Source organism: Cavia porcellus, unplaced genomic scaffold (assembly GCF_034190915.1).
Source record: "Cavia porcellus strain 051 isolate PalLab524CR breed Dunkin Hartley unplaced genomic scaffold, mCavPor4.1 scaffold_21, whole genome shotgun sequence".
NCBI lineage: Eukaryota > Metazoa > Chordata > Mammalia > Rodentia > Caviidae > Cavia > Cavia porcellus.
This window is the reverse complement of record NW_026947504.1, coordinates 47,976,459-47,998,491: the sequence shown is the minus strand read 5'-3', so window position 1 is coordinate 47,998,491 and position 22,033 is coordinate 47,976,459. Positions and strand designations below refer to the sequence as shown.

Sequence of the window (22,033 nt, the reverse complement as noted above, 5' to 3'; positions counted from 1 at the left end):
TCTTCTTTTCCTTCTGTCTGGTACAGCCAGGCTCTGGGTTTCCCCTCCTAGACACCCTGGTGAGAACAAGGGCAGACAAGGTTTTGCCTCAACTAGTTCTCCCACCACCACCTCTTAGCACCCCTGGGCAGAATTCTACTCAGCAGGAAGTCGTAAGTGTGACAGTCAGCTCACAGTCCATCACGTCCTCACCCTGATGTTCTGTCCCTCCATGTCAAGCCACCACCAGCAAAGCCAGGCCCTGGAACGTGTTGTTCCTGAGAGCTTTTCTTTCTCCCAGATCCCCGACTCTGAGACGCCCTTCCCCAGCCACTTCCCTCTTGCTGCCTGCCCCACCAATGCCTCAGGTCTGTGGCTGCTCAGCTGCTCCGGGCCACCTCCCTTCCCACCTATGTTCTCCGCCTCTCCTGTCGCTCTGCCTCCATCCTGTAACTTCTAGACAGGGCTGAGTCACTCTCAGCCCACCGCCTCTCCCCTGCAATCTGCCAATGTTCCCTCACCTGTCCAAGCTTCTGAGATGCGAACTTGTTCCAGTTTCCCACATACCACCTGGCCCCTAGGTCGCGCTACTCAAAAGCTAACCAAGTCCTCCTCTCTACCGAGGACGGAGTTTCCATCTCCTCCTCAGCTCCCGCTTTGTGTTGTAGGGTAATGATATAAAATGCAAGAAGAGACTAATGAGTGGGATGGATCCACTGCCAGGGCCTTTGCCCATGACCATGGTCTGCAGACTGAAAAATCTGTGACCTGGCAGAACAAAAGAACTGACTCAGACAGCAGCAAATCCCTTATTCTAGTCCTACTCTGAGAGCTACGTGCTGCAGAACGAGCCTCCTGTGCCCAATCCAAGCTAGTTCACTCCATGCTGGGAGCTCTGGGCTCTTACTTAGCCATAAAGCTTGGTGACTGTCTGGGGCTGCATTCATCACGGGGGCTGGTTCCTCAGACCTGCTGGGACTCTCCAGCTTCTTCAGTCAGTTTCAGAGCTCAAGAACACTCCCAGGTCCGCAGCAGGGTTTTTTCTGTGCAGTGTGGCCGGTACTGAACTGGCTCTACTTCTAGGTACCTGGCAACAGCGTGAGGATTGTGACCCCACCACATGTGACCATCTCAGGGAACTCTGCTTGTTACATTCTGTTCTGGCCTACCCTGGCCTTTGCTCTCAGATGTGAGGAGCACTGGCCCTCTCGGTGTGCCCTGGGCTTCCTTCCTATCCCGACCTGTCCTGCAGGCTGAATTTGCCTCTCCAATTGTGACATTTTCTTGAAAGCTGGACTTGAATATTCAGTTGCCTGCTGCATAGCAATGATTTGATGCTTTCCTGTGCCCCCAAACCAACACATACCAAAGCTCAACACACAGTTGCCCAAATGAGACCCCTCTCCCTTTTTTCTCCTTTTTTTTTTTTTTTTTTTTTGCAGTATTGGGGATCCTACCCACAGCTTTCACACTAAGCCATATCCCAGCCCCTCTCTTTTTCCCCTATTCTCTATTTCCTTCCCTTCTCCTTCCCTCCATCTCTTTGTGAGACAAGATCTCACAGAATTGCAAAGGCTGTCATCAACTTAGGATCCTCCTGCCTCAGCCTGTGATTATAGAGTGATTATAGCTGTGATTACAGGTGCACACCCAACACCTTGCCTCCTGTACCAGATTTCTCGGTTCTGTACATAGCACACGCTTCATGAGTGTCAGTGTTCTTTTCCTTCTGCCTGGTAGGTGATGACTGCCCCTTCTAACTCGTAGGCTCCTCCCAGATCCCCTGGTAGAGACCGGGGCAGGCAACGCTTTGCTTCAGCCAGGTTTCCTCCTACCACCTCTTCATTCATATCCAAAACCCCAAGTAAAGCCCCAAGACAGGCTCTTAGAAGAAAACAGGAGCTTGGAGTCACACATAGCAGAATTTCTATGCCGCCACTGAGACTTATGAGCTGTGTCCCCCTAGTGAAGTCACTTCATTTCTCAGTCCTAATTTCATCATTTGCAAAGTGGGAGGAATAGGGCCAGGTCTCAGGAGAGGCGAGTGAGATGCCTCCCTTAGGGCAAACTTTCAGAGAATGCCAAAAACCTCAGAAACCAAGACTGCTCGGTAGTTTCAGGAATGCAGCCCTCTTCACAGGGTCCACAGGAATACAGGGGATCAAGAGCACAGCCAGGCCCGGTGAGATGTCATTTCCATTTTCAAATGAGCAAGTGTTTTAAGAATAACTCCCAATTTATATCAGTATGTGGTTTTGAGCTGGTACAACTGTTTTAGAAAGAAATATGACATTAGATATATCCATGGCCTTAAAAATGCTTATGTCTCATAATTCAATTTCCAGAACTCTGCTCTAAAGAATTCATCCAAAGCAGAGCTAAAGATGTACCTGTGTGTCACAGGACAATTTATAATAGACAGCCACCGAGGACCACCCTGAACGTGCAGTCGATGAGTAAATTAGAAAAGTAAGTTAGATGCTGATACAGTGGAATATTATACAACTATTATAAATAATGCTTCAAAGACAAAAGATTTGATATGGTTTTAAGCTAAATAAAATAAGGATGAAATGTTAAATACATAAAAAGTCCTTCACCATGTAAAACAAACACAGGAAAACAGTTGATAAAGAAGCCTGTCAAGGTAAAAACACTTTTGCTTCCTGGTGATAGAATTGTGATTGGTATATTTTCTGTTTCATATTTCTCTTTGAACTTGACATATTTTCTATGATAAGCCTTTAATTTTATAATTTGAAGATGAAGATAAGAAAACTGGAAACCCAGGCCCCTTTGAGTACGCTCATCAAATTTGCTTGCTCCCCACTTCTGCTTGTTGATGATGTGCAGGTTTGTGTGATGCTGGCCTTTCCTCTCTCTCCCTCCCAAGCTATGCAGGTGGTGTAGGCCAGTGGGGAAAGCCAGGGTCTTCTAATCGTTAATCTTAATAAATTTCTTACGCTTCTCTGACTCAGTTTCCACACCTATGAATTGAGGATGCACAAATATTTTACCTCTTCATGTATTAATAGTACTGAAAGCTGGTTCACTGCTAGCTAGGACAGTGAGATGCCACAGTAGGATCACAGAAATCAGAGACCTTGTTCCAAGTTCCCCTGCCACAAAATCCTTCTAGACTGTGGTGTGGCTCTCTTGGAGGAAGAGGTTATAAATTTTGACTAAAATGGAATTCCCAATGATACACAAGATGAGGGCTTTAAATTGGAATTAATTTGATTTCAATGAAATGAAGTGTATTTTGCATCCCTGGTTTCACTGCCCAAGAGTCGCACCTACCATCCAGTGTCATTCTGAGCTGTGTTCTTGTTGTCCGTCACTGTACTGTGGACTCCCAACCTCCGTGGCCCCAACACCAATCCACTTCTGTCCATCCACTCACAACTACTAATTTTTAAAAACTACTTTTCACAGCCTCCTAAGACCTCCGAGGACTTTCCTGTGACTCCCTTTTGCCGGATAAGTCAAAGTGCCCTGTCCTCAGGCACATTCTTGAAGCCAGTGACTCCCTGGTCTGCCCACCTGCTCCACCTTAGCACATCACATTCTCTGCTCCAGCCAAATGGGCTCTACTGTGGACTAGAGATATATTTTGCTTCCTGCATATAGGGCAACGCACAGGTTAGAGCTCCACTTTACCCTGACTATCAGACTCCTCTTGTCTAGCAAAGTCCAGGGCCAATGCAGCCTCCTAATAGATACATGCCCAGTTTTCCCTGCCCCAGAACCCTTCCCACTGCTGAAAACACACTCATATTTCATTGTCCTCAACTCAGGACAAATCACAATTTACTTAGCCTTGTGGTTATTTAGGTTCCAGACCTACCTAGACAGGAAAATCATAAACTGCCCCTTAGTCCAAAATAATACCTCAATAAATGAGACGAGTCAAAGTATGTGTGAGCGGATCACTTGTGTAATGCAGTCAGGTGTGCTTTTCAGGAAAAAAACCCATTTTCATATTCCTTTGTCAGTTCTGCTCCTTACCAGGCTATTCATTTGATGATACTCTATCCAAACGTCCTGTGGGGTCAGCAGGCAGGAAAGATATGCAAGGAAGTAAACTCACGAGGCCACTACCTTAACCTCAACCGTGTACTTGAATTTCAGTTCCAACCCCACCTGCCTTCATCATTCTGTACAGAAGAGCACTGACTGTTCTTGGTGGCCCACATGGAATTTTCTCTCCTTATTTCCCCTCACATCTCTCAAAATTCTAATTATTTTTTTCTAGGCCACTAATTTCCCCCATGACATATTTCTAAGTCACTCTATCTATAGCTGTGTGGATACAGATGCACCCTGGTTTAAGCCGAGAGTAACACAAGGTTGTTATACTTTGACCTCTAAGATGCTCACTGCCTTTGCTGACATTTGGGGCCAGTCTTTGAGGGCACCTGCTTAGGGAACACTTTTCCAACCTTGAATTTACCTATGTTCCCCTACTGAAAGCCTATGTGTACGTAACTATTTTTAAACTTTTCATCCATTAAACTCTTGGCAGAAAGCACAAGCCAAATGGATTCCACTCAACTGGCTTGAATCCACATGTTTGGAAAGGAGCATTAAAAAGGTTCAAATGCATTTATTTGCCCTCTTCGGTGTTGTCAGGTTAGAATTACTGCATTTTGAAATAGAGCTGGCAGCTGAGATATTTGATCTGCTTCTTTGAGTTGGCCTGGAAATCATTTTCCACCTTTTCACTCAGAGTTGGCCATTTGGGCTTGCAAGGCCACATGTATAATGTAAAACAGCAAATGGGGTCCCTCCAGCTCCGGGAGGGAGCTGGGCAGTGAGTAGCGGAGGCCTGAAGCTGCAGATCCCAAGCTCTCACTTGCTTCGCACATCCGCCATGGCTAACCAGTGACTGTGCAATTACTTACTTTCTTTTAATCAAGTGAAAAACCAACAGACTCTCCATCACTAGGTTTTCTAGGAAGCACAGTACAAGACTGGGTGTGGGAAGCTGAAGACAGTGGAGGAGGCGGCGGCAGCTGGCCAGGTTCAAGATGAGCAACTACTTCTCTGAGTTACCTCTCAGTACGTCCTGGCTTGGAGGACAGCTTCCTCAAAACCTGGTGAGTCCTCAGGAGGCCCCAGTGTCTCCTGAGAGGAGTTTCCGCAGGCCACCCAAAGCCATAAAGCAAAGAGCCTCCCTACAAGAAGACCAGCTCTATAGGAGCTCACACTGCAGTCACAGCCCAGTGGGAAGAAGTAAAAATGAACACCAGGAGTATGCTAGAAGTGATAGAACCTGTGAGGTAGTCATATCACTGACATCCTAAAGGGCCTTAGCAGCTTTCCCTTGCCTTTGGACTAACACCCCAATCATCTCTCCGAAGGCCACCTAGTCTTGCATGATCTGGCCCCTCCAGCCTGGCCCTACCTTATTTTCTTGCCCTATTCTCTCTCACTCTGGAACTTTCTATCCCACCAGTTCATCAAGCACTTGGCAAGGTTTTATATATGCTATTCCCTCCGCCAGGAATGCTTTTTCCTGCCCTACTCTTCTCCCATGTCTCCTTTCTATCCTTTTGGTCTAAATAGCATCTCTTCTCAGAGCCCTTCCTCAACCATTTATCTACCTGCCCACCCACCTACCCAGAAACACTTGAATTCGTTTCCATTCATTCCTTATCTTCTCCATCTCATCTCTGGCCTTTTCCCCACTGTGATATTGATCACGATCACAAGTGATAAATGTATGTATCAGTATATGGCTTTATTTTTGGTCTGACACCTGGTTGGGGAAGACTTTGAACTCTTGGTGGGAAAAGAGGAAAAGCTTTCTGGAGGAGGTAAGTATTTATGCTCGGACTAGGAACATAAGGGGAGTTCATTATGCCAAAGAAAAGAATATATGGTGGTCTTGGTGAAGTTGAAAAAGTTACAGATGAAAAGATTGGGATCTAGCCTTTACTTTTAAAAAGGATCTTCAGTGAGAGAAATAGCCTCCACGTCATCATCAATAGATATTGACCAACCAACCTTGATTGTTGGCCTAAAGGTCTTAGAATGACTACACAGTTTCCAATTGCTATAGGAAAGAGAATGCAGGAAGAAAGATTTCATTTAACCTTGCTTGGAAAGTCCTGGTACAACAGAATACTCCCAGACCTCACCAAATGGGTCCCATAGTATAAGGAAGCACAATATGAATTCACTTGATAGTGGGCAAAGTTATCTTGGTTGTACAACAAATTTATGATGAGGTTGAGTTGTAATGTTTTGTGTGTGTTGAATGTATGCTTGAGAATACATCATGTCCTTCTGGAAACTACCCATTATAGTGCACGGAACCAGAGACAACATTTTGCCAGTTGAAATGATTCCAGTTTCATTGCTATGACTTTGCTTTTATGGCATATCATCGATTATATCTAACCTTCATTTACCACTGCAACCTCAGTCAGCAAAGAAACTACCTTACCTTAATGGACCTACTGAGAGGACATTACATATTCATAATGATAAAATATACAGCTGGCATTTATTGGGAACTAAATGCACCCTGGCTTATGTTAAGTACTCTGTGTATATATCTTATTTAATCTTAAATGTCAGAGGTTTTAGTTCTCGTAATTTTACATATGAGGAAACAGATATGGAGAGGACACATTTCCCAAGATCCAGCACCACTCTTCACTTGGCCTTTAAATGAATATACTGAGTAGTTTTTAAATTGAACCAGAACATACAAAGTTCTGTGCAACATGAACTTTTTGCTAAGGATACAGTCAATGAAGTAAAATGACACAGAAGGAAAAGCCAGGTGCAGTGAGTGACCTGAGCTCTTTATTCATATAAAAAAGTGAAAGCAAGGAACAACTGGACAGGGTTTAAAAGGGAATAAAATTTTAAAGCTAAAATGTAAGAAAGGCTCTAAGCAGAAATATTTCTTAAGGCAAGCTCTCCTCCGTCCATTAAGTGCTATTATAACAGGAGACCAGAGACTGGGTACTTTATAAAGAACAGAAGTGTATTGGCCAGGATTCTATACTCTGGGAATCCCAAAATAAAGGAACTTCTTGCTGTGTCACCCCATGAGAGGTCAAAAAAGGAGAAAAGCAGAAAGATGCCCAAACACATCTTACAAAATCCCAGTTACAGGATAAAAAACCCACTCGACTTCCGGGAGAACATGACAGATGGATAGCAGCAGCTTCGGAGGCTCTCTGAGATACCCAGCTTAAAATCCCGGAATGGTGCGGTACGAGGAGTCCTAAGCAAGGGGAGATACACCCTGCCGACCCAGGAATGAACTAAGCTAAGAGAAACCAACTGGAAATCCAATCCTGGTGCTATAACAGGAACAGATAAAATCTCAGCACAGAAGCTAGACCCCACACCACTGGAAACCAGGATTTGAATTTCCTGCAGCCGCTGCTATGTCTGAATCAGCACAGCAGGGAGAGAGGCATGAAAGCTCTGAGAGTGGGAAGCGGTGAATGGAGTTAAGAGCGGGACTGGCCGGGAGCCCTGCATCGACCTGTGGTGAGTGAGCGAATCAGGGACCCTTCCATAGGAGGCTTCAGCAAAGGACATACTGGGACCCGGCAGATTGGCCGGAACAGGACGCTGCAGTGACTTTAGTCACATATTCCCCTCTCAAGCAGGATTGGTGGGGAGTGCCTAGCTTGGGTGACAGTGCTGACTAAGACCCAGTAGGCTAGCCCAAACCAGGTCCCAGCACCTGGAGGTGCACCCTAGCAGTGAAGCCTTCAGTAGGTTGACCTGGAGGGCCCAGCATAGGCTGTCTCCCTAGTACACTGCACTGGGCGGGAACACCTAGCCAGCACAATTCAAACAAACTTTAACCAACAAAGAAAGAAACTGGGCCTCCTATATACACTTGTATAAAAGGAACAAAAAATATGGGAAGAGGGAGCAACAAGAAAGGGTCTTTGGCCCCCAATCCTGAGAAACATGCAATATCAGACATAGCACCAATAGACATAAAGCTCTATCTCTAGAGCCTCATAGACGAGTTCAGGAATGAAGTTATTAATGACCTGAAGCAAGATATAAGTAGAATAGTTAAAGAAATGCTAAGCACCGCCCCCCAAAAAAACCAGATGGTGGAATGGAAGAACAGAAAAAAAGGAGAGAATTGTAGATGGAGAAAATAGAGAAAACATAGAATACGTGGAGCAGGTTCAGAGAGATTACCAGGAAACTAAAAACTCTATCGAAAACTGGCATAACAGCTTGAAAGAAACTAAGGATAGATTTTCTGAACTGGAGGGTAGATTTGTAATATGGGAGCATGAAATGAAAAACTTCTTAAAAATAACAACAACAAAAAAAAACAAACAGCAACAATACAAAGGCTAGAAGATGAAAAGAGGATCTACAACTTAAGAATTAAGAACATAAAAGAAGAAGTGGGGACACAAATAAATGGACTACAAAAGCTATTCACAGAAATAATCCAAGAGAATTTCCCTAATTTAGCAAATGGTAAAGATACTCAGATGTATGAGGCATACAGGACCCCAGCCACCTACAACCCAAACAGAGCTACACCCAGGCATATAATAATCAAAATTCCAGAAATCCAATATAAGAACAAAATATTAAAAGCCATCAGAGACAAGAAACAGATCACTTACAAGGGAACACCCATCGAAATTACAGCAGACTTCTCAGCACAAACCATCAAATCACAAAGAGCGTGGGGGGAAATAATTCAAGCTTTGAAAGATTATAACCTCCAGCCAAGATTGATATATCCTGCACAACTGTCCCTAGAAATGGGTGGAAAAACAAGGTGCTTCCAGGATAAAGAGGAACTAGGGGAATTTGCAACCAATTCGACTCTACAGTGAATACTGCATGATATTCTAAAAAAGGAAAATACCAAGATTCCAGAAATAGTGGCAGAGAGGCCACAATGAATGGAGCAGAAAGGAAAATGAAGAAGACAAACTGACAACAAACAACAGAAAAAGAGCTCAACAGAAATGAGGCAGAGAAGATCGGATGGTAGGAACAGCTATTTTGGAGAAAATAAGACATCATAATAGCTAGTGCTGATTTAGTATCATCTTGTTTTGAAGACCAATCAAACTTGTATTCTTCTGTCTCCATCGGTCTTAAAAGGTTGTATCTTATTGGATTTTATTATATATGATAATAAAAGCAAAAACTTTTATAGACAAGGAGATTATACAGAAACCATTGTTCATTTTCTGTTAATTGGTTCTAAATACCCTGTAATAATGTCATTCTCCTGAATGGTTTTATAGTGTCTTGATATGTTTGATGCTACAGTATACAAAGTTATACTCAAAGATTTCAAGGAAAGAGACACTATGGTAACTATTTTTAGGTCAGGATATCTTGTGGTGAAACACTATTTTGCTTAAATGGTTATGTTTTGACCTGTGCTGTTCTGTTGTTATGCCCTCTTTTATCTCAATTCCCTTTTTTAAAAATTATTTACTTTTTTCTTTTTATCTTTTTAATTAAGGAAAAAATAAATAAAAATAGCAGGATACATTATAGTAACCTACTTTGACTTCCTATTAACTTGATTTGAAACCCTGTACTGCCCTCACCATCTTGTTTTGACTGATTTTCCCCTGTTCTGCTTTACTTGATAGTACCAAGTTCAAAAGTATAGGCAAAACTGTGAAGACAATAAGATTCATTATGACGCCCATTCTGGTTGACTATTATCTTCTTTTAAAGTCCTGTAATGTCTCCAATACTTTGGTTTCATTCTTTACTGTTTTGTTCAATTTTATTATAACTGGCAATTCTTCTTAAAATAGCAAGAGGCAGTATGGTAACCATTGTTGATCACCTTGTATTTTGTTTTTACATCATCTATTATGTCTATCCTTTTGATTTGACTGACTCTGTTCTGATATGTCGCATTTGGTTTTACTCTCTTCAAAAAAAGTAATAAGAACTGTGGGAGTAATAAAACTCAAAATGTGTAATTGTCATTGTACAAAAGAGAGGAAAAGAAAGTGCTCTCAAGGTTATAACTGCATATATGTTTAAGTGTATAAGATAGATAACCATATTACTGAGTTTTTTTTAGATCATTGAACAAAACTGTTTGTATTCTCACTGTTTGAAAGTCCACTTTATATGCTTTAATTTTGTAACTTGAACAACTATTTCTAAGATGAGAGTATGTAATCTATTAACTAGTGATTTCTTACTTTTTATTTTTTAAATTTTGTATTACTTGTACCCTTTTTCTGTTTTTTCTTTTTCTCCTTAAATAAAAAAAAAAAAGAAACCCACTCCCACAATAACAGCACCAATCCATTCACAAGGGCAGAGCCTTCATAACCTAATCATGTCTCAAAGTCTCAGCTCGTAATGCTCTGACAATGACAATTATGTTTCTAACATATGCTTCTTGGAAAAAACATTCAAACTATAGCATCCTCCAAAACAAGAGTAATAAAACCAGCATATATAGCATTGCCTATTTTATTTTTATTATCATTTATTATTCTTTTAGTAAAATATCAATGTATTTTATTCATTCATATATTTAATTGTGTGGAGAATTCACAGCCCTGTTCTTCTCAGAGACTACACTTAAATAAATCTGGAAATAGTAGTACACAGTAATTTAAGACTAAATTCAGATTTCAAGAATTTCAGACAGATACTATTTAAAAAATCTATGCCTATATTCAGTTATGATCATTAGCAAAACCAGCTATCGAGTACATTGTCTTTTCTGAAATGGGAAAGTCCTAGTTATGGCAGACTGAAGCAGGAATGGGTTCAGTTGAAGAATCTGACCTCAGCCTTTGAGCGCAGTCAGGATTACCCGTGGATGACATGCAAACAAAAGATCTGCTTTTATGAAAATGACTCCAGAAAATCTCAGGCCCATTCATGGTCAGCCAGCGTAATTAGGGTTATAGTTCCATTAGAAGTATGCTTGTCACATGCATGTTTTGATAGGAAGATCAGCTTCTTCTGTCTGCAACCACGGGCACCTGGACCCCTCGCCTTCCTGATTTGGAGTGAAAGGGACAGATAGGAATGAGTCTTTACTTTTCCATTACCCCTAATAAAGAGTCAAAATTTTCTACCATTGATCTATGGAGGAAGACAAAGGAAAGGGAAATAAGTAGAGAGTAGGATGAACGGATGGAAGAAATTGGAAAATCCCACCAAGGAAACAGAAATGCATCAGTCTCTGCTCTTCGTCACTGTGTCCAAAAGAAACAGGGTGGGTAAAGGCGTGGCACTCCATCATTTCCAGCAGATCTTGACTACTACACCTTCATCACCTGTACACACTCCACTTCCTCTTTGATTTAAAGAAGAGAGGGGATTTACATCTCCAGGTTAACCTATGGGGCATGTGAAGAAGCAATGTTTTAACGTCCCCACAACAAATAAGGACAATAAGGCATAGAAAGGAATAATAATGCACGCAAGGTCAGATAGTTTAAAAAGGTCATATCTGTGATGTTTCAGCAAGGTTAAAGGAAGTCCTGTAGTCTCAAAATAAAGGTAATGTTGATTCATGCTGTGATGTCCAGCTGGACTTGGAGAATGATCGGTCAGTGTGGAGTAGCGGATGGAAGATGGAAATAGTCTGGACATGGAGGGCACAAGCAAAGCCAGGAGGACAAGGCGTCAGAAACATGCAAATGAGCTGCATGGCTCTCGGTGGGATTCATGCTGAAGCGAAGGCCGTTTACACTGGCCAAACATGTTGTAAACACTCCTCAAGTCACCCCTCTGTCCAGCTTGTCCTTGACTAAGTAAATTCAATTTAAGACGTGTTTAATTTTATGTAACCCATTTGGGGTCTCCAAAGCACTGCCCTGTCTGTCTGCATTTTTTTTCTGTTCATATAATTTGCCATCTAAGAACCCTCCTGCATCCTATCATCTCTAGACAGCACAATGATAACACCATCGTTAAGACCATCTTGCTAAGCTGAAAATGTCTTCCATTGCATTTGGCAGTCTCCTCCCTGACCACGGGGCTCTAGCAATGCACCGGCAATCAGCATGTTCCAAAAGCTGAACCAGAAATAACCCAAGAGGATATTTGGACCAAATGCAGTAGGAAGCTAGGATGAAAAATTTAAACACCAGGGAAAAGTGATGAAGGAAGAAAGAGATGTGAGTAAACAGAGACTTTTCCATAGTACATGAAATAAAATGATGTATTTGCCAGAACCTTGCTGAAGTCCTGCTTTGTATTAATGTTTGTATTATTTCACCCTTGAGCCATCCAAATTACTATCTGCAGGACCACTATAGCATTAGTCTAATTAGAACCGGTGAAAAAGCCAAAGTCTGGCACAGAAAGATCACACCACATTTTGGACAATGTTTATCTCCACTGCTGCCTTCCAGAGGATTCCAAATGTCTCAGGGAACAGGACAAGTGGGGAAGCTACCACTTCAGCGGACAGAAGGAGGAGTTTTTATCCCCAGCCATTTCCAACCGTTTATCTTGCATTTTGCATCTTCATGGCAAGAAAATTCTAAAATATTCTAGTAGGTTAAAGGAAAGCATATATGTATGTCTCACTGAAACAGCTACCACTTTATTTGCTGAGTACCAGCTCAATGCCAGGCAATGTTCTAAATGCTTCCCAGACATTTTCTTTGTAATTCCCAGAACAACTCAATATGATAGGTTTTGTTATCTTTATTGTGTCCTTGAGAGAATGGAAGCTCCATGAGACAAAAGAATCTGCCTAATGCATGCAGCTAATCACTAGCTGAATCTAGTTCCAAATCCAAGTCTGTCTAATTGCAAGATCCTGCTCTAAATCAGTGCACAATAGCAGCCTCTCACCTACCAGTTTGAAGTGGTTCTTAGCTGTAAACAACAGAACCCAGTTTCCTGGTGGATGTAGGCAGACACTTGTGGAAGGAGGCCAGGCAGAGCCTGGAGGCTGTGGAGGGAGAGAGACCTAGGTTTCAAGGCCACACAGCCAGAACCAATAGTGAACTGCTTTTTGGATTGTTTCTATCACAAATACCCCTGGTGCTCTAGCGTGCTATTGCCTCTAAGCATACCCAGGCCTAGGTGTCAAATTCTTCACCAGAACTTCCCCCAGAGAAGACAAGAGCATCTGCCACCATATTTTGCAGATCATTGTGCATTTCATGCCATCATTCACTTTCCACTCACATCTTATGTAAATACTTCTAATTGGGCGGTCTTAATCATATGCTACTTGCAAGAGGTTTGGAGAGATGTTTGGTAATTTTTTTCTTGAAATTGTTGGACTCACAACATGGAAACTGGGGAGGAAAAAAAAGAGTAGGATAAATACAAAGATTTAAATCCATCAAAAATAATATAATAGCCAGGAGTGGTGGTACACACTTGTAATCCCAGCACCCAGGAGGCTAAAGCTGGAGGATCACTGTGAATTTGAGACCAGTTTGGGCTACATAGTGAGTTCAAGGCCAGCCTGTACTACAAAGTGACTGTCTCAAAAACAAACAAAAAAAACCACCCATAGTATTATTGAACATGTTCTGAGGGCCTACTATGTGCAGGACATAGCACTACACTTGAAGATTTCAAATATGAAGGAATATAATCTAGACTCTGGTCACTGGAGAAGTACAATCTAACTGCATAAAGTGATGAACTACCGGAAGCATCCCACGTAGAGGCCAGACAATCAATTTCATAGCAGATAAACAATTTCAGACGCAAACTCCATGAGCTGGGCATCAAGACAAGATAGCTGAAAAGATAAGAAAAGATGCTTTGACTGTTAAAGAGACAGACATTATCCCCAGTGTAGAGACATGGGTGGATGTGGCCACCCTCCCCCAGCTTGGTCCGGGGAGTATGGGGCAGAGACTGCACCAGGTTATGAATTACAAACAAAAGACTCCACTCTAGTGTGATGTGGTCAAGAACAAGGATTTGTAAAAACAAATCTCAGGGAGGGCCCATGTGACAGGCTGGAGGTTATGCAGCCAGGAGCCATGCCCTGACATCACTCAGTTCTTGTTGCCACTGAGAGACACTCTTACAAACCCCTCAAACTTTAAAGAGCTGCCCCAGGGCCACAATGCCAGCCTTTCCAGAAAATGCAGTCCAAAGTGCCATCTTTCTGCCACTGCTCTGAATAGAGGCATGACTTTTGAGCACATTTTTCACATGCCCATGCCCTGGTTTCCGGAGAGGGCTGGGTAAATAAGCTCTGCCTTCTCCCTGGGGAAGTACAAGCATTGCAGGAAAGGGTTGTCTGAAGACCGGGTAGCCACATTCACAACAAATGACCAGCACAGAAGCACGCTGTGAGCTCCCTCTTGTGTGTGCCTAGAGCCCATGACACCTGCCTTGGTCTGGTATCTCTAGACTAGGTAGGAAGTAGCACTTGTAAAGCCACAGTGAGAGGCTTAAGCATGCCGCATGCCACAGACTCCACTTGGAGGCTTCAGAGTAATTAAAGGAAAACTGATTTCTGAAAATAGGTGCTAAGTTTACTCATCCTGAGGATGTGACCTTTAGTGCTTATATGATGCCTTTCCCAGGGATGCTGCATCTTAATAGAAAATAATGCTTTCAGTATAAAGGGTTACTTATTAATTGACTAGTGTGGGTTATCAGGTAACCAGTGAGGCAATGATTTTATAGGTAGGGAAAGTGTGGCAAACACTTCAGGTAACCTGCCCCAAAGCTATTCTTCCTTTCTTTCTTATTAACAGCATTGCAATGTCAGTAGGAAAGGCCTAGCAGTGCACTAGCTTTAAATAGCTACTACCTCATAGTGTAGGGTGATCAGGTGACATAGTAATGGCCTTTGAAGTATTAGCGAAAGTCTAAGGATTTTTAATAAAGCTACACTTTGGGGTTTTTTAATTTTAATTTTTATTAGTACATGTTTGCAATACATAATGACTACATCCATTGCAGGGCGTTGGTACATACACACAACACATCTTAATTCTGTTTATGTCACCTTCCCTCCAACTCTTGGTCCCCTCCCCATTTGCAAAAGATCTAGTCTTGTTTCCTATTATCTATCTTTTACTTTTCTGCTTGATTTATTTATACTTTGGGTTTCTCATATAAGAAAAACCAGGCAAAATTTAATCGTATGTCTGATTATGGTCTCGAGATACACCCATTGTCCCACAAATGACTCAGAGTACCCTTCTTTATAGCAGAGTAGTATGCCATTGTATATAAATCCCACATTTGCTTTGTCTATTTGTCTGTTGATGAACGTTCTGTGGCAGAACCCTTCCCCGGAGGAGTGCAGCCAGGCCCCTCCTGGAGGAATGCAGTGGAGAGGGAGCCTTCTCAGAATCAAGAAAGACACAAGCCTGGATTAGTACCTAAATACACATGTACAGTTCTAGCACTGCTCTGTAACACAGATTGTACCCAGTCAGGCTGTAGTATGTTAGTGTGTTATTGTTTATGGGAGACAAAAACACAAAAATTCTATAAAAGGCAAAAACCCCCCTGCTAAGTTTGGGGCTCAGCCCTTAGGGTATTAACCCTCCGAGCCCTCCGCTAGCACAAATAAATGCTTCTTTCTGGGAAAGTCCTCGGTGTCCTGCCTTTCTGTGAGAATCCTGCTACAATATAGGGTGAGGGAGCTACTTTCTCTTTTTTAATAAAAAAGGACAAACTCAACCGGTACATCACCCACACTGGCTGGTCATTATCACCTAGAATCCAGTTTACAGGAAGACTCACTGCTATATATGCAGTGGGTGTGGACAAACAGAATTAAATGTATCTACCATTATAGTATTAAGCAGAATACTTTCACTCCCCGAGAGGTCCTCTTCATCCCTCCCTCCCCATCCCCTGTCAACCACTGATCCCTTCATATGTCCTGTAAGCGTTTTCTTTTCAGAATGTCCATAGCTGAATGCATTCCTTTTAGATTAGGTTCTTACACTAATAACTCACATTTAAAATCCCCTCATGTCTTTTCATGTTCTAATAGCTAATTTCTTTTTAGTGCTGAATAATATTCCACTGTCTGAGTACATTAAAGTTTATTCATTAACCTACCAAAGGACAACAGATTCCAAGTTATGAAGAAAACTAACATAAACATCTGCATGCTGATAACGGGCCTAGAACCTGGGCACGTGGGTAACTAAAGTAGAATGAAGCCTGGCTTCTCTGCTAAACTTCGCACATAGGCATTTTAAACACACAGAGTGTCTGTATTACAAGGTTTATTAACCCTAAATGTAGTTAGTCTGTCTTTCTCACTTCATAACCAAGGACATCAAGATAAGAACAACTAAATGATCAGGATTTTCAGGGCCATCCAATTGCCAGCTTTTATAATATCCACCTCCAGATGCCCTGCAGTAATGCCTGGAAACCTCCAGTCATTCTAAACCCGCAGTCACCTCTGATTCCAGGAAAATCAGACTTTCGCAGGTCACTCAGTGGTAAGATCACCCTGGAAGCAGAAGCCCCCTGGCCCTCCCACAAACAAATCCCAGCTGCTAACAAACCATTCAGCTATGAACTCATCAATGGGTGAATCCAGTGAGAGCCCAGCACCCCCAGGATCCAGTCACCTTCCAAAACTCCACCAAAACACATGAGACTAGGGGAAATGTGGCTTCCTAAACAACAGAAGCATGTGACTGCTAGGCCATCGCTTATCACTTTTGTCCTTTGCCTATTGCCCTTGGTTTCTTCTGGACCATGAGGACAATTCCTAGAGGAAGAGAAGCCCTCCATCACCTGGGACAAAGGCAGCCTATACTAAAGAAAGAGGCTCTGGATCTGGAAACCAGTGGAGACTATTTTGGCTTCCTTGAGTAACTACAAGAGCCCTGGACCTGCTCACACCAGACTTTTTGTTACATGAGAAAGAGAAACCCCTTTTGGGTTGTGATGTGGGATGATATTGGAACCTCCAAATATATAAGGGAAATATTATACCTCCCAACCTGTAAGACATCTGATATGCTGAGTTTGTGTTCTCTAAAATTGAAGAATAAATTCTAGGAACAGAGGTTAAGAGTAGGAAATATTTATTAAGAGAAAGAAAGCTTCCATGTAAGAGGGACAGAAAGAGATCCTGAGTGGGTGGCCTGAGGACCCCACTTCTCAGGGAGAGTTTAAAGAGCACAATGTGGGTTATAGTTACGATCAACCAATAAGATTATAAGTAGAACTGCTTAAGTAATATTGATCCAGTGAGGAAGTGAGTCACCTAGCGAGCAGGCATGGAAAGAACTGTCAGGCAGGATGGATCTGGGCCTTGGCTGACCATTGGCGGACTGATGCCTATCTAGGCTTCATTAGAGCAAGTTTCTCACTGGTCTCAGCTCTTGGGGAGTATGCAGGCCTAGACCTTGGGTTCTCTTGAGGCCTGGCCTCCAGCTGATGCATCAGGTTCATTTCCACCTTTTGTCTTGACTTTCTGGAGGGCCCAGCCCTACCTGACTATCTATAATATTCTACCTAACATAGCTGTCTATAATAGTTACACTATTATAATTTGGTTTTTTCCTAGCCAGGCTTTGACCTAGCTGGAATGGGAGCCATGATGTTCCTGAAATCACTTGGAATTAGTATTTCATGGATAACAAGTTTGGCTCTTAAAATGTCAGCATGGGAGCAACTGTAGCAGTCCCACCTCCCATTCATTGTTTATTTAAATTTAATTTAAATACTGAATCTCATACTTTTTGCTTAAAAGTGAATTTCAAAGAAAAGAGGAAGTGCTGTGATGGTGGCAGGGCGGATTAGCAGAGCCAGATCTTTCCCCATGAAGTACCCAGTAGGAAGGTGAAACACCATCTGCATTTGGAACCTGCTGGGCAGAAGATGTGCCCTCTGAGCAGAAAGAGAATCCATTCACTTTTATGAGAGGATTTCCCCTTCCTCTGAAAGTTCTAAAAATAATTAGTCTCAGTGAATGATTCTGTTCTGCAAAAGAACTAATTCTCTGCACAGCTGCTCATTGTCAGAGAAAGCCTAAGTATGGGAGGGAGGGTGATCCTGATGCTTCTGCAGAATCAGCTTCTAGAGCCAGAAACAGCTCGGCCAAAACCAGAGTCAGCTACTCCCTACAGCTCCCAAGAAGTGGGAGTTTTCACCTGGGTAACAAAAAACACAAACACACACACACACACACACACACACACACACACACACACACACGGAATTAGGAGACATCATCAGACTTCTGACCCCACAGGCTCGGTGCCATCATCAGGAATCTACAATGGCTCAGGTTCAAGAGAGAAAAGAGGGCCCAAGGCCAATGGGAGCACGCCTAGGAGGTGTTTTTGGAGCCCCAACGCTCCCTAGCATCTTCAGGGGCTCTGGGTGACAGTGGGGTCTTTTCAACAGCTTCAGTTTCGTTAGGACATGCCGTTTGATTAAGGAGTTCAATTTGTGAAATGTAGACATGATGCTGTGAGTATAGCTCAATGGTAGAGCACACACTTAAGATGTACAAGGCCCTGAGTTCAAGTACCAGTGCACCCAAAAAAACTTTTGTGTTGAGACACATGAAACAGATTATTTCTCTAATATAACATTATATTTTGCCAAATTCAACTTATCTTGTGGTCTCAAGACCACAAGATTCCCCCAAAGACACTTTACATCCCACTTAATAACCTTTCAATCATTTTCTGCCATTAGAATAGTTTCATTTAGTTACTAAGCTTTATTTTGGTCCATTTTGAAATCCCAATCTATTTTGACTCTCATCCTTGCCCCTACCTGGTCATGGGGACCTGGGGTCAGTGGTAAGTTGATGATGCTGACTACCCCGTGCCCGTGTCAACTTGGAGCCAGTAGGTGGGGATCCTTATCAGTAGGCAAGTACTCAGGGACAATAACCTTTGGGGCGGCATGCTGACCTTTTAAATGACTGCCAACACTTCTTTAAAGTATTTAATTTCATATAAGTTCCTCCAGGGAAATTTATAAGGAACCATCCCAACGTGCCAAGTTACTCCAAGTCATTCTTTTTAGGTGACCTAGATTAAAACTGGATCCATGTAAAAATAAATTTCCCTTTACCATCCACCTTTACCATTTTTTTGAACATGTGATATACAACTTCAAAGTGAGCATGCTCAGCAATGTGACAGCCTGTGCATGTGATGATGGATCTTTCTCATAAGAATATGTATACATTTCTCCAATAAAAGTCCTTTGCGTTTTTGTTCAGGGATACATGGCCCTGAGAATTATCCCCCTGTGCTCTCCTCTCCTTGCACAAGTAATACACCTTTCTTCACTCTTCCATCTCCTGGTGCTGCTACTGGTTTTGCACCACCAAGGGGCAAAGTCATCGCACTCAGGTACAGGGGAAGCATTTGTTTGTGATTTCTGCTACTTCTGATGGCTAAACATTTTCACCACTGTGGCTCTCAGGGTACCAAGGTTACCTCAGCCAACACAGAAGTGGGAAAAGATGGGCACAATTAGCTCTTGCAGGCTGATAATAGCAGAAGAGCACTTCACTCTCTCTGTTCTTGGGCCTGGTTTTGGGGTAGAGAGGACAAGAAGGTCAAAAACATTTGCACACTGAACAACTGTAGGGTGATGGAACTGAAGGCACTCTCCCTCTTTTATTGGTCACTGACCCCAATCTAACCTGGGACCCCCATGTCCTTCTGGCGGGGACCACAGCTGCAGACATCTCCCCAACCACTTACATTCACCCCATGGTATGGCTACCCTTTCTTGGTAACTTTGCCCTGACAAATGAGCTTGTTTGTCCTACTCTGAACCCTGACAAGCCCCAAGACCCTAGTTTTCTCTGGCCTCCTGAGATGGAATAACTCTGTGCCCTAGAACAGGGACCTGATGGGAAGCAATGGTGCTTTTTCTAGGGGTCTTTCCTCTGTTCACTTAGGCCAGCCTTGATCAACAAATGTCCCTATGAGGAGGAGACATTTAGCCAAAGGACAGGAAGGTACCTTCCCCCATGAACCTAACCTCAGCTCCACACCTGTTCAGCAGTCCCCAAAAGGTAGCTTTCCACTCCATTCCTCCGACCTTGGTTTATAGATATTTCACGGGGGCAGAGGTTAGCAAGCCCAGTTGGGAGCAGGCTTGCCTGGCAGTGGGAAGTTTTCAGGACTTAAAACATAGGGTACTTTGAGCCTTTTTTTCACTCCATGGACTGCAGTCACAATGCTGAAAAACAAAAGCAAAAGAAGAAGAAGGAGGAGGAAAAGAAGAAGAGGAAAGAGGAGGAGAAGAAGGAGAAGGAGAAGGAAGAGGAGAAGAAGAAGGAGGAGGAGGAGAAGAAGGAGGAGAAAAAGAAGAAACAATATATTATGACATTTGTCATACTCTTTAGAGCATACAAAAACCTTCACTTAAGTTATTTTATCAGATCTTCACTCAGTAATCGTTAAGCTGGGGTCCATATACCAGTGGGATCCCCAGTGATTTTCTAAGGAAAAAATACTAACAGAGAATGGTGTGGGGGCAATTTTCTGCCCTCACTTTCCTCTGGTCTCATCCTGTAACCAATCTGCTGAACATGCCCTTCAGAGAAAGTGTTATGATAGTCTTCCTTCTCATTTCTGCTGGTCCAGTTGCCACTTCACAAGAGAAAGGAATACATCCCACTATTCCAAACCTTACATTTAATTTTTAGTATAGATCAGCACGTGTATTTTATAACTCAAAAGGGATTCAAGGATCAACCTTGCTATTACAAAATGTCTTACAAGCCTATCAAGTTATTTTTGTGATGAAGAGTACTCAAGGCCTAAATCCACAAACATGGAAATGAGAATGCGTAGGCACTAACTCTATTCTTTCTGAAAGCTTCTTGCCCAAGTATAAATTACTGTGTGGTTATGGTGGTGGTCTAACGTGGCAGAAGGCCAAAGTGGAAACGCCTACCACTTCCTGCTTCTTCTTCAGCCCCAATTGCAACTCCTCTTTCTGTTTTCGTACAAAGAAAATTCTAGTCAGTTCCTCACACAACATCAATATCTCTGCCCCACGCGCCACTTCCGATCAGAAGTCATATAACCTTCTGCCTCTCTGTATCTGGTTGAAGGAGATAGTGCAACCAGCCTGGGTGCTCCCATTCATGTCCTCAGTAAGCCTGTTCTTATCTTTTTTTGTACTTTTTGCTTCTCTATTGCACCAGAAAACTCTAACATTTTGGTGCCTTGAGACTCAGATTGGCAGAGCACCTCAGCTCCTGGGAGTCACTCCCAGTTCGTGCTTCCTTGCCTATGAACCACCTTTCCTCCCTCCGGGACCTCTATTTTGCCACCGCTAATCTGCATGCAACACTGACCTTGCTATCCAAAGTTTTCTGTTTCTGTTCCTAATATTCACAAGCTTGCATCGGAAAACCTATCTGTTGCTGTGTCTGGACAGAGATAGCAGTTTTCACGTTCCTTGGACAGGACAGCCCAATGCAAAACTGTTACCCTCTTGTTCTCTGAGACCCCGCCCCACATTCTCAGCAACAGCCTATGAGAATGAGTGTTGGGACCTTCCCTGTCACACTTTCAAATCAGGTGCCAACTTCTTTTTATAGGTGTAATCCAGGACAGCTTTTGTGTTCCTTGAGGGGGGAGCTAAAGCTCTTATGTCCTGAGGCAAAGTTGTTCTCTCAGCTCACTTATAATTTGGTCATGGGGACCATTTCCTGCCCCCAAAAAACACACCTCTGGGATGCCTGGTTCTTGGTGCTCTTGGCCTCAAGAAGGCTATAAAAACCAAAAAGTTGATCTTTTATTTCTACCTTTTCACAACAGCAGCAAGTTGGCAGAAACCCCTCATTTCTAGGCCTTTTTCACTTTGAGGATGTGTCTTTCTCTCACTCTGTCTTCCATGATGGCCCAAATACTTCTGGCTCGCTCTGCTCCACCAGGAGCTCTCCCTCCATCCCACCAGACCCCTCAGATAATGTGCCTCCTGTCTTTACTCCCTTCTCCCATATCTCCAAGCCCAAACCCTGCAGCTTTCTCAACCAGAGGTTTCTGAGCCCCTATGCCCCTCCCCCTTCCTCACCCCCACTGGCCTCTAATCCTTCCCTTAGTCTGTCTCCCATCTCAGATATCTCAATCCCCTG

General features: G+C 43.0%; 1 long non-coding RNA gene across 1 annotated transcript in view; it reads right to left on the bottom strand.

The window, feature by feature from the left end:
* Nucleotides 1-22,033, bottom strand: part of LOC134471985 (uncharacterized) — a 125,146-nt gene that overhangs the window by 54,244 nt on the left and 48,869 nt on the right. Inside the window, exon 6 of the long non-coding RNA XR_010041794.1 lies at nt 19,937-20,124. This is a non-coding gene — a long non-coding RNA (uncharacterized LOC134471985). The remainder of the gene's footprint in view (nt 1-19,936; nt 20,125-22,033) is intronic.